Below are 14001 nucleotides of genomic sequence, written 5' to 3'. Positions count from 1 at the left end.
TGGCCCAGGGCCTGGTCCTGGCCGCGGACAACTTGGGAGTACCAGTGGGGTAGCCCAGTTGGTCCAGATAGTGTGTTGAGAAGGAATCCCATGGGTTCACCGTGGCGTAGAACAGGAGGGTGTCCCTGCAGTTGCGGGCCCGCGTCCGTGTTCTATCGCCCCAAGCAGGGAAGTCCATCACGGTGGTGATTGGTCTCCCCTGCGTTTTGGCTGGAAGGGGGTTGTGTTGGACTTTGGCCCTTAGGGCAGGTTCACCCCTAGACTTTTTGCTTTAAATGGTGACCTGGCAATGATGATTTTTGGGGTTCTGCGCACTTTCACTGTGTCCCAGTGGAAAGTGCGTGCGCACTGTGAGTGGATGTGCTGAGCTAGGCCTGCCCGCCCATAGGAATGCATGGGGAATGTATATGTCCCTGGTAGTTCCTGATGCGTGGGGTGTACAGGCTTGAGTCTGGTATGTGTGAACTCGTTTTTGCATTTTCCTCGAGGGTGCCGACCCCTCGGTAAATTCATCCCCCGCCTAGAAGCACCGGAGACGGGCCGCCGCGCTGCCCGCGACGACCCGGAAGTGTTCCTGCTGGCCGGCCAATCAGGGAGCAGGCCGACCGGAAGTCCCGCCCCACAGCCGCGACCTGGAAGTCAGGCAGGCCGGGGGCAGGAGAGAGGCAACCGGAAGCAGACGGGAGGCCACCCCGTGCTCCGGTAAGGGGAGAAGCCGGCGTCTTTCCTTGTCCCCCCCAGGCTCCCAAAGCGAGGGAGAGCCCAGGGGAGAAGTCTGCAGAGAGCCCCGAGGAGCGGGAGCTCTCGTGAAGAAGACCGCCGCCTCGAGACCGGTGAGTGTGCCTCGGGGGATACGCGACTCACGCGAGATGCGTGAGATTTGGTAGGGGCGGTCGATTTCTCCCTGCTGAAGCGCACAGAAGCGCTACGAAGCATCCAGGGGGCATTTTTGTGTTGAGCCCGAGGGGCTCAGGGGGCATCTTGCTTATGCAGAGCCAGGAGAGGCTCCAGGTGTCCCACTTGTGCTTCGAGTCCGACTCCAACGGCGGCCATTGTTGCTTTAGAGCCCGGAGGGGCTTAGGGGGCACAAGTGATTTCTGCAGAGCCTGCGAGGCTCCAACATTGGCCCCATCATTGTGCTACCCAGTTGCCCAGCACTTTGTGGGCAACTGCCACATTTAGGACCCTGACACTGGACACAGGGCGTCCTAGCCCCCACAAGGCCAGGTGGCCTAGGGACAGTCACAGGTGGTAACTTACGTGAGTTTGGCGCAATTGTACTTTCTGCACCTCTGAATGTGTTTTTATGCGTCATGTGCCTTACACCTCTGAATGTATTGTGGATGCATCATGTGTTTTCCTCCCTTACACCTCTGAATGAATGTTATGCATTGCATCATGTGTTATGTGCTTACACCCCTACAGGTACTGTGATACATAGGTGGTTGTTTTCTCCCTAGTACAGGTGGTGCTAGTGAGGTCCTGTTACCAGTAGTGACTGGTTGTGTGCTCTATTTTAATTGTGTGCTACAGTGATTTTACATGCAAAAGTATTATTTCTGAAAGTGTTACTTCTGATTCCTGACAGTGGTCCAGGTGGCCCTGTCTTGTAAATATCCCCTGTAAATTCTGCCCGTGCCTCTGGCACATTGTAAAGTGTGTGTTTTATCTAATGTGTTTTGGTGTAATACAAAGGCTATTTTTATATAACCTTGTGTGGAGTTTCCTTTGTGGTGGGCCTTTGGGTGTTGTTGCTGGGGTGCGTGCGCAAATACTTAACTTACATCGCCTCCAAGTTTAGCCTTGCTGCTCGCGCCACGTTACCTAGAGGGTGAGTAGGGGTTATCTTGGCGTGTAACTCCCTTGCCCTGACTTGGGAGTGGTGGTCTCTGACTGACTTTGGCGAAAGCCCTGGCCAGCCGGGGATCCCATTTCCAACACAATACTTATGGTTAAGTAAAGTGCATACAATAAAAGCAGAAGTATAAAATAATACTGTAAAAACATTTATATGGTTTCTAAGCCATATGGTGGTTTAAAATGGATAAAATAGATACATACATATAAACATTTGACTAATCGTACTCAACTGGTGCTTCTAACCACGCCTACCCCAGTGTACCTGACCTAAGCCTAATACGTGGGCGGGGATAGAAAGTAGCAGTCTAAGTTAAGTTTGTTTTGCCAAGTGACTGATTCAAGAATTCTCTGCAAGGGGTTATTCAGTTCCGTACCTTGAATCTAGGATGATTGAGGGATGGTATCTCTCATCTTTGGTCTCGATATTCCAGGCTGCCTGCAAGGGCTGCTCGGAAGCGCCGGAGCTGGATTTCTCGGCAGGAGAAAGGCAGCGTCTCGTTCTCAGCGCGTCAGGAAGGCGGGGCAGCTAGTGGGCTTCGCTCTCTGCTGGGCTTCGGGAAGTCTCGCTGCTCCGATCTCGTCACCACCGCGTGTGTTTGCTTAAGGCAATATCGGTAATATTTATACCTGTAAGGTGCCGAGATTGACGTAAGGATGGACATAGAAACGTCAATAAGGATGTCATACGAGCTGGTTGTTAGCGCATTCTTTTACTGAAGTTCTCGGTGAAATCAAAACAAAGGCCGCAGGGTTTTTCCCAGGTTGTCATAGGTTTGATTTGTTTTGAGAACTCCGTATGCCTTATCAGGGGCTGGAGGAATATTGCTTGCCTAATTAGATGGCAAGCGTTATGACCTAATCAGATAACGCGCTCCTGTGCCGTGGTCTGGCGTAATCAGATAACGGTTTCTGCATCATGGGATGGCTGCTAGTTAACTCGTTAACCAGAATAGGGTCAGGAATAGGGGGATCGATACAGAACCTATAGGAATACATCACACCCACTCCACGCTAACTATGGCCATATTTACGAATCTAGGCATAGTAAAACATACTGTAGAGTATCGTGTATACCTTACCACCCCAAAATACACATAATGCATTTTGAAATTATGTAACATACGGGAAAAAAATAGTCATATGTACTATATGCACTCAAGCAGTAGAATAATGCTAAAATAATCACGCATATGTATACATTATTAGTAATTGAATATTAGAATTACACATGAAATGGCTCTTAATACAGAAGAAAAGTTCGAGACCACTTCATCACAGTTCAAAAATATTTATAAACATACCAGCGGGCAGCTAATGTCTATGAAGTTTCTAAAAATAGAAATTAGTTCTCTAAGAATAGTTCTTACTTTAAGCAGAAGAAAAGTGTCCCGTAAAATTTAACAAAAATATTTTGGGGCTGCTAAAAAATTGCTGTCCGTGAACTGGAGGAAAAGTCGATCTTGCTACTTTATTATTAAAGTTGAAGGCCAAATTCAAGGTGTCGGGAACGCCGTGTGCTAGCTTGTTCAAGAGTCATTATTTCTGCTCTGGTGAGAAAATCATATCGTTGAGACTGCTGAAAAAGCTGTCAACAGCTTCCTGTGAGAGTTCCACTATTTCGGAAAAGGATGTAACCATGCATTCATGTGCATGATTGTCTCCATTGACGTTTTGAGTAGTATTGCTGACAGAGGTTGTACCTGATCGATGCTGCTTTCATCTTGATCTTCACTACCCCTTAATCGTAGTGGTGAAGTTTCCACGAATGCCGTCATCAGGATTGGCAGCCGTTGAGGGCAGCACAATGCATGAGCCTTTACCGGACCCAACAGTGTTTCTGCATCCATTGGCGCATCCGATTGTAGCGTCAGACAGGTGTCCAACACGCATTCTTCTCCGCACAGCATGCACCTTAATACAGGTAAAACACATCTTTGCCATATCGGCCGAAATGAAAGAAACCAAGTCATGTTCAGGTCTCTAAGCCGGGTTAGTCCCAGGATTTTTGATATCCGGTCCCGGTATCCAATGGCTCGGATTGTTTCTTCCCTTGTCGCAGGTGTTTTGTCTGTGACACGGTTTGCCATAACGAAATATAAGGACTAAGAATAGGATTCCTGCAATTAGTCATAAAATGAGGGGAACTCCTCCAAAAATCGAATGGACGAAGTCTGGAAAAATACCCAGTATGGCTTTGAATGGTGTTAATGCCATCGGAAAAACTGTCTTAAATACATTTGAGACTCCACTGGTATCAGAAATATTTAAGATTTCATTCAGGATTTCTGCGAAATGTATGGGGGAATTAGTTGATAACAATGAGTGAATCTCTGCAGTCGTCCTTGCGACTAGGAGATCATACGTTTCTTTTGATGACGTGAGCCTGGTCGGCGTCTGAAGAAGCACTGTTTTCATTCTGCTTAAAGTATCAACTCGAATAGAAGTAATTTTCAAGTGAGGCCATGCCCTTGCCTCCCTGTCTGGAAAGGAGCTGGGGAACAATAAGCGTCCACAGCACATGACCTTCGCAGTCGTACTAACGAGATAAGGAACCCCGGGCAGTAGACTACAACATCTGCGATCCACAATTAGAATGTAACTCCCGTTATAGAGTCTTTTAAAGAATGGTTCTATCTCTGTTGCAGGTGTGCCTAGCTGGTGACATGAAAGGTTATTTGAGTTCCCTTCACAGGCTCCATGCAAACTAATTCCATTACACAGAAGTGTACCGCTTAGTGACATCGCACAATTATTGCCACTAAGAAACACTTTCTGTCCTTTATTACTGACACATGCATGTGAATAGGGCAAGTTCCATGTTGTCTTAATGTACCCTTTTCCCAATTTTTCGTACATGCCAGCCTGTATATATTTTTGGCAGTATTGAAACCTGAAAGTAGATATCGGAATATTAATTATCCCATGTATTATCCATTCAATGACAGGTCGTTCTGACATTGTCAATGGTAATCTCTCGAGTTTCTCAATGCTCAGGATTGTATAATCAGCACCCTTTTGTGCCATACTGTTCTGTTTATCAGTAAGGTTAAAGATAGTGAATAGTGAATAGTGACGTTGTGTTGATTAAACGCCAAGGCACATAGCCTGAACGCAGGTTTTGTAACGTCCAGCCAAGCTGTACAATAGAACGCAATTGAGACTGACCGTGTTGTAATAACAGTAAGTCTTGCGATATTATGTCGATTGCTGATGACACAATGCTGTCCAATGAAAAGATTCTGGAGGACAGAGTCATTAACCCATTGTCCACTACAGAAAGCGATTTTTCCAAATTAATACGGTCAATTTCCCGTATACTTTCTGCTGTCTCAATTTGAGTTATCTTCCAGGCCTCGTTGTAAGCTGCATATATAGAGGCTGCTATGAAGCGTTTTTGACGCTGTTTGCGTGGTCCCATAATGAAATCACGCAAGTCAGCACCATCAGTAAGTAAAGTTAGGTGTTGCTTAATTTCTGTCAGTGTGGAAGTTTTTACCCAATGAAGGCATAGTTTGCCCACACTGTAGGTGGTGATTATCCCTGGGTGTTGTCTTTGGGAATATCTAGGGTCTGGCCTGGTCAATGTGAACCCCTGTGTTTTGTTCAGGAATCTGTCTTGACAGTTATTAGTATCTGTGGGCCAGATTAACCATTGTTTCCAATCAGGATTTGTTCTGTTTTGGTTTAATACATAGTTTACGTCTATCTCTTCATCTGCAGAGTTATTGCTGTTCATTGTTGGTTTTGGAATAGACGGTTTATTTAAGTCTTTGATTTTGGCTAATCCAAGACAGGTAGTTTGTTGAATAGTTTCATTCAAGAATATAATTTGTTCTGGGATCATGCAGGCTCTAAACAATGATTCTATACCTTGTACTTGCCATTCTTTTGTACCCCAAACACTTTTTACTTCAACATTTTTGTCCCAATAATCAAAACCAAATGTATTCATTTGTTCAAAAAATGAGTCCGAATATATCAATTTTGTGTTTGTAAGCATGGTTTTTGTTCCTGTCTTATTTGACAATTTGAAATAAAATGTTTCAGCATTACTTGTATTGAACCCTGAAAAGTATGAATATTTGTCATAAAAGGTTCTTGAGCTTCCTTTTGGAGGGGTTGCACAATGGTCCCATTGATTATAATTTAAAACATTTCTAGGTTGTGCTGATTTATGTAAAAAATGGTGACCATAGTGGTTGTAGCAGTACATACTATCATAATTAGACGAACCCTGCAAATAATCATGTTTGGTAAATTTAGCAGACATCACTAGATCAGACATCATGTTATTAATACTTTCAAAGTCCCAATCATCAGCAAATGAGTTTGGTTTTACAAAGTCACTCAACGAGATCTTGATTTGGTGTGGATATTTGAGGATCTCTACCGGACCATAAATTTCATAGTCAGTATTGTCCCATGCTACCCCACCCGGTATAGGATTGGCTGTGAAATTGACTGAAGAAAGTTCTCTTTTCTTGACGTGTGAAGACGTGTGTGGCTTGAGGATCAAGTTGATTTTCTGGCTTGCTGTGTCCATTTTAGCATATTTTCCCTCAATGAAGCGTCCCAAACATAGTATCATGATGAGCCAAAGTATCAGGATAAATACACCAAATGACACCCAAAATTCAATCCACGGAGAAATCAGATAGGTTTCTTTCAGCTGTTTCCATATTTCCTTAGCTTTATCTTTAAAAGTTTTTGTTGATGGCTGTGTCTTTGATTCACTTAGATCTTCAGAAGAATGTTCAAAGTTGATGAAGTAGCCGGATGCCGTTCTGTCTATTGTTCCAATTGCTTCAGGATTACTGTTTCTTGCAGCTTCAGCATATTCATTTGTTACTTCATTGTAGGTTGGTGTGTCTCTACTAAATGTTTTTATTTGGGTTTTCAGAGGTGTGAGTCCCATTGCATTGTTGCATAGTCCTTGTTGTTGTTCTGTAGGCGTTTCGAATGTGATTAGCCTTTTAGTTAGCACCTCTGTACTTGTAGCAAACCTTGGTGTTCTACTACTTATCGGGAGTCCACTTGGCCTACTGTTTGTTATCGGCCACATGATTGTGGTTTTACCAGGTCGATGGATACAACTCGTTTCTCCTTTTTACCAGCAAGTGGCGGTAATACAACTGATCGTGTCCCGTTGATGGACAAGACAGGAACTGCTTTTCTGTAAGAAGGCCCAAATTCCTTCTTTACCGCGATCTTTTCTCTGACTAGATCCCCGACTTTTGGAATCCAGACAGGTCTTGCTGGGACAGGTGGTGGTTCTTCAGTGGTTGTTGGCTGCTGTTTCAACTTTATGTTGCTCAGGTCTTTTCTTGTTTCGTTTAAGTCCTGTAAAATAGCCAAACGATCTTTGATATCAATGCTTTTTTCTTTTACCACTGAAGTCTGACTGTCAAGATCTAAGACTAGCATCCTAGTTCCAAACAGTAATTCGTACGGACTGAATCCCCTCAGAGAATTTCTTGGCAAGTTGTTTAGATTACGTTGGACACTTATTAGATGTTTGACCCACCCAGCTCCCGAACCTAATACCTTTGCTGTTATAGATTGCTTTATGTCACGGTTTTTTCTTTCAACAATTCCGTTTCCCTCGGGATGAAATGGACAAGAATACCGCAATGTAACGCCCATGCTGACCATGGCCTCCTTATAAGCTCTAGAGCTAAAAGCAGGACCCTGGTCCGAATGCAGCATGCCAATTGCGTATGTGCCGATAAAGACTCGCAAATCTTTTATAACAGTTCTGGCGTCAGCCGTTCGCTGGGGCCACATCCATATGAATCTCGTGCATGAATCCACTGCGACCAAGATATATTTATAGTTACCATCCCTTTGTAAGGGACCACAGTGGTCCAGGTAAACACAGGCTAATGGTTTATCCGAGATTAGAAGGGGCGTCTGTGCTGGTCGTCTCACTGTTGATACTTTCATTTTTTGACATAATTCACATTCTAGAACATAGTTCCTGGTTTGTCTTCTCATTTGTGGCCACCAGTATCTCTGTTTTAATAACGATACTGTGGCTGAGACGCCAGCATGTACAGAAGCAAGTCCTTCGTGTGCCGCTATGATGAGTCCTAACCTATGTTCCATGTTTGGAATTACTCTATCCCCCACTCCAGGGATTCGAGCAAATGGAACGTTATTTGCATCAGTTATGTATGAGTACTTTACTGGAAAGCCTTTCGGGAGTGTTTCTATCACATCTTTTACTGTAGCGCTGACAGCTTGTAATATATCGCTGTCTATTTTTGTTTTTGACAGAGTGATGGCAGCTACGGAAGCCGTTTGCACAGCTGCCTTCGCGGCCTCATCAGCCAATGAATTCCCTGCAACGTGAACGCCATCACGTTGATGACTCAGTGTATGTATCACGTGAGTCTTTGGTAGTTCCTTTTGTAAAAGAACTACTTGTTCCCAAAGCATTTTATGCTTGATTGTGCCTCCTTTTGCATCCTTAAAACCATTCTGAAGCCAGATCTGTAAGTATTCATTGTAAGACTGAACGCAATAATACGAATCACACACTATGAGTGTGGGGAATTCTCGATCGGTATTTTCAAGCGCCATCTTGAATGCTAGTAGTTCTGCTCACTGAGCTGTACAATCTCCTAGAGATTGTGTTTTAGTGACCGCTGGTTTGAATTTCCCATCGTGCCAGCGACCTTTTACAATCGCACACGCAGCACTGTAAGCTTGTTTACCTCCTACTGCGGGTTGTGCTGATCCGTCTGTATATATTATACAGCCGTAATGTTCTAGAGGCAGAATTTCGGTCGGCGTCGGACATTCGAATTCGTATTGGAGAAACTCTTGTGTTTTTAAGTTAGGATCAAATTCGTATGCCACGTCTGTTGCAGCAAGAGAATTAGCCCATTGTATCCATCTCGGATGGAGCGCTTTAGCATTCGGTATGCTTGCTTTTGTTACAGCCTCTAGGGCTGGTATCGGTGTAACGATTATTATTCGTTTACCTTATGAAAGGGCTCGTTCTTTTGCTATAGCTTTCTGTTTTGCAGTAAGAATTTTTTCCGTTGGGCTAAATTTCATTTCAGCTTTAGTGTACAAGTGCGATTTGAATGCAATTGGTACCTTTTCTCCCTCGTTAGAGGTCAGGTATGTGAATCCGCATCTTCCTGGGATGATTCGAATCACAAGGTTGCGTGTGTTATCACGTGTTTCTAATTTTGTTTTAATTAACATATCTGTTTGTAAGGATCTCAGAATGTCTGTGTGTTTTTGAGTCCAATTTGATTTTTTTAAATCTGGTTTTATTAGATCATAAAGGGGTTTGACCCTTTCTGCGTAATTTGCAATGTATGTTCTTCCGAAATTTAGGAAGCCTAGAATTGACTGTAGGTTTTTTAGTGTTCTAGGTGCTTGGAGTACGGCACATTTCTCTAGGAAATTGTCAGCCAGGCTTTTGCCTTCACTTGATAATTCATATCCTAAGAACAGGACTGTTAGATGGGCAATTCTAGATTTTTTAAAGTTGAATTTGTAACCCTCTGCTGCGAACCCAAGTATTATGGTGTTCACTCTCTTCAAGTGAGTATCCAAGTCATCATCTGTTAGGTATATGTCATCGACATAAGATAATGCTTCGTCATCATATGTTTGTAGTAACTCTGTTACTCTCGCTGAGAATACTCCTGGGCTGTTCTTGTACCCCTGGGGTAACCGACAGAATTCTTTTTGAGCGCCATTTATTGAGAACGCTGATAAGTATCTGCTCTCTGGTGCTATATTTTGACAAAAGAATCCATTAGAGATGTCTAATGTTGTTTTATATTTTTTGCGCACTATGTTATTCATTAGTGCAGCACTATGCGAGTTTTGTACTGCAAAAGTTTTGCAACACGAGTTAAGGTGTCTGTAATCCAAAACTAGACGATATGAATTGTCTGGTTTGGAGACAGGAAACAAAGGGTTGTTCATTTGTGAGGTGCAAGTTTCAATCACCCCCTGGTATTCTAGTTGATCTAGAATTTCTTTTACCTGTTTTTTAGCTTCTTGCTTGATTGGATACTGCCTTTGTGCAGTAGGTTGTGATTTTAACTGGATTTTGTGAGGAGGAGAGTCCTCATCCCATCCTACATGATTTTTATATAAAGCAGGAGCCTGAGCTATTGCCCACTTTCTTGCAAGTGTATATTTTTTATGAATTGGAATATGATTTGAGAAGGCAGGCATAATTATTTCTTCGCCATGTGGGCACTCCCTGACGAACTCTGGTGGCCAATCTTTTTCAGCTAGAAGGATGTCATAGCCCTTGGAGAGATTATCCCAAAAAAGGCCCCTTATTTTCCTAGTCTTATCCCCTTCTATACGTAAAGTTATTTCATATATTTTGTGAGGTTTGCTAACTCTGGTGTCTGCAGTTTCCACCTGAATGTATTCATTTGTGTCCACTGTCTCCAGATGATTCATAAGGACTTTGCGTGCTATGCTCACTTCTGCTGCGCTGTCTAGCATTGTCTGAGCCCACTCTCCGTTTTTCAGCTGTGTCCTCAGTATTCTCGGCATTGTTGAATACTTTAATACTGGCTACCTTCTTTTTTGGAAACTGTAATTTTTTATTTGGATGAGCAGGTTCCTTGTCTTTGGACTTGACGTGCCCTTCCCTGGGTTCCGATCGTCCTCTTCTTTCCGATTTCTGCGAGGAAGTCTGAAAAGATTGAGAGGGACGTGTATCAAAATCTTGATATCTATCCGGTTTCTTTATGTTATCCCTATTTCTAAGGTTGTATTTTTTCACAGAGGGCTCCCTTTGGGGAGACTTGGGTCCTTGGTCCGGAGATCTTTCTCTCCGCCGAGGAGACCTTCCTCTGGACTGGAATCTCTTTTCTTTTGTATTGGATTGTTTGTTTCCATCCCAGTTCTTCTTTTGACTGTTTAGATTATTTTTAATAAATATTTTTTCAGGACTTTCAATTAGTTGGGGCTTTACTGGTATTCCTCCCAAACTATCTCTACCTAGTTCTTCATAGGATTTTTCTATAATTCTGGCAATTTCAGCTGGTTGGTCTGCTATATCTGTTTCTTTTAACCTCTGGCGGATCGCCACATTCGCTGCTTCTCCTTTTATGTTGGCTAGTAATATTGCCGAGACCTGCTTGAAGTCTTTTAGTAATTTCATACCAAGAGTTAAAGCGGGTTCTGGACCGTATTCGTCTTGAATTTGTTTTAGCACATCTGGTATTACTGACATGGATGGAACTCCATGTGTTTTTGTGTAAATGGAAGCAAAGACTGTACCCCAAGTGTGACAGTCCTCCACGTGTGGTGCGATTCCCATTGGAAGACAGATAGTCAGAATCCTGTGTTTATCCACAGGGGTGGTGTCTGGAAACACCGCCTCTATTTGGGTGATTTTTTGTGCTAACCAGAATGGTATTTGTTCCCGTTTAGCTGGTACTTTACCTAGGCAGGACTGTATGTTCTGTGGTGTAATTTTATTTGTGTTCCCCTGATGAGGGGTCAGCTGTGGGATTTTAACTACAGGTTGGATGGTTGAAGTCCGCATTACATATTGGACTAGTTGTCTATATATTTTAATTAATTGTTTTAGTTGTACTAAAACATCTGCTGCAGACATTCTTTTGATGTCTGGATGTGGTGTGTATCCGGCTAGGACCGGCCACGTTGTTCCTGGTCTACCTAGTGGACCGAGCCTGGTGATGTGGTTATTATGTTTTAGGGCGCCATTAAACAAGAGCAGATGCTCTTGGAATTTGAGTGGTACTTCCACTTCCTCGAAAGGAGTGTAGGTATCCGGAGGTTCCTCTATTTTATAACAGTGGAACTCCTTTGTTACAGCATTTGCTGCTGGAAAGTTTATCCATGAATAGAATACCTCTGTCTGCCGATATTCGTGTGCCTCAATTACGAATATGACTGTACCACCTCTTGGTGTCAGTCCATTTTCTATAAGTTTTAACGTTATAGATCTTCTTATGTTGACCGGGATGAGTATTATATCCGGGTCTGCTTCTTGCATAGTATTATCAGCTGCTATTACTTCAGCTGCTACTCTAGCTCTCTCTCTTTCATCATCACTGTCTGGCATTTTACTGTCAGGATGGTTATTCTGTTTGTTTGCAGATCAGGTTTCTTGTGGAAACAAAGATGAGATGCACAATATTTTGGAACAGTGTATCCTTCAACGTTGATTGAACCAAGAACCATACATAGGAGTTCCCTCCTGCGAGGTTTGGCGGATTTTACCTCTCACCCACTCCAGACGTCTTTGGAGTATTATGGGAAAAAAGGGGTCTGAGTGAAAAAGCACGACTGAGTTACTCTAAAGTCTTGCGTTAGTTTTATCGCCTATCCAAACACGTTGGGCGCCATGTAGTGTAGTTCCTATTATCCCAATAGGCTCTGCGCATTGGAATAATACCTCCAATAGTACAGATCTAGACCAGACGTTAACTAGGTCTTCTACTGTCGATATTAGACTTAAAGTTTTGGGTTTGCCAGCTAGCTCAGAGTTCACTAGAAACTTTCTCGAATAGACAAGGAGGAGTTGAACCTCCCTGGATAGACAAGAAGGGATTTAGTTTCTGACAACCATAGAACATGACAACTTTGCTCTCCCCTAATCAAGAGTGTATCTCTAGAGTCGTGTGAAAACAAAAGACAACTTATTTTACTCAGTCAGTACGTGCATTCTTAGTTTCACCAGATTGTAGAGAAAAGGAAGAGACGGGCGTGTTCAATAAAAGATGTTATTTATTGATCAGTCTCTCTTCTCGTACAAGAGAAATGAATCGATATTATTGCAATACTTATGGTTAAGTAAAGTGCATACAATAAAAGCAGAAGTATAAAATAATACTGTAAAAACATTTATATGGTTTCTAAGCCATATGGTGGTTTAAAATGGATAAAATAGATACATACATATAAACATTTGACTAATCGTACTCAACTGGTGCTTCTAACCACGCCTACCCCAGTGTACCTGACCTAAGCCTAATACGTGGAAGGGGATAGAAAGTAGCAGTCTAAGTTAAGTTTGTTTTGCCAAGTGACTGATTCAAGAATTCTCTGCAAGGGGTTATTCAGTTCCGTACCTTGAATCTAGGATGATTGAGGGATGGTATCTCTCATCTTTGGTCTCGATATTCCAGGCTGCCTGCAAGGGCTGCTCGGAAGCGCCGGAGCTGGATTTCTCGGCAGGAGAAAGGCAGCGTCTCGTTCTCGGCGCGTCAGGAAGGCGGGGCAGCTAGTGGGCTTCGCTCTCTGCTGGGCTTCGGGAAGTCTCGCTGCTCCGATCTCGTCACCACCGCGTGTGTTTGCTTAAGGCAATATCGGTAATATTTATACCTGTAAGGTGCCGAGATTGACGTAAGGATGGACATAGATACGTCAATAAGGATGTCATACGAGCTGGTCGTTAGCGCATTCTTTTACTGAAGTTCTCGGTGAAATCAAAACAATGGCCGCAGGGTTTTTCCCAGGTTGTCATAGGTTTGATTTGTTTTGAGAACTCCGTATGCCTTATCAGGGGCTGGAGGAATATTGCTTGCCTAATTAGATGGCAAGCGTTATGACCTAATCAGATAACGCGCTCCTGTGCCGTGGTCTGGCGTAATCAGATAACGGTTTCTGCATCATGGGATGGCTGCTAGTCAACTCGTTAACCAGAATAGGGTCAGGAATAGGGGGATCGATACAGAACCTATAGGAATACATCACACTGCGACCTTGTTCCAGTTCCGTCATGGTGGGTGTGAGGCGGGCTTGAGTGCAGTGGTGATGTTGAAGGTAAAATGGACGGAGTGGTGGTCCGACCAGGGGGGCTGGGTGGTTGAAGCAGATGTTGGTTTCTCCTGCGAAGATGGGGTTGAGGGTGTGGCCTGCTCTGTGGAAGAGCTATTTCAGTCCTAGGTTGGCGAGGTTGTCAATGAGAGTGCTGAAGTCGGGTTTGGTGCTGTTGTCGAAGTGGAAGTTCAGGTAGGATGTAGTCTGTGGAGGTGATGGTGTGGGGTGTGGCAAGCTTGGCGATGGTCGTAGCGGGCTTGGTACGGGGTCCCAACATTCTGTAGATGAGGGTGCCGTGTAGTGTGGTCCTGAGACAGGTCTGTACGTGGAAGTGGAGGTGTTCTGTGTTGGACTGGGGGT

This window comes from Lissotriton helveticus, chromosome 4_1 (assembly GCF_964261635.1).
Source record: "Lissotriton helveticus chromosome 4_1, aLisHel1.1, whole genome shotgun sequence".
NCBI classification, from domain to species: domain Eukaryota; kingdom Metazoa; phylum Chordata; class Amphibia; order Caudata; family Salamandridae; genus Lissotriton; species Lissotriton helveticus.
This window is presented reverse-complemented; position numbering follows the sequence as displayed.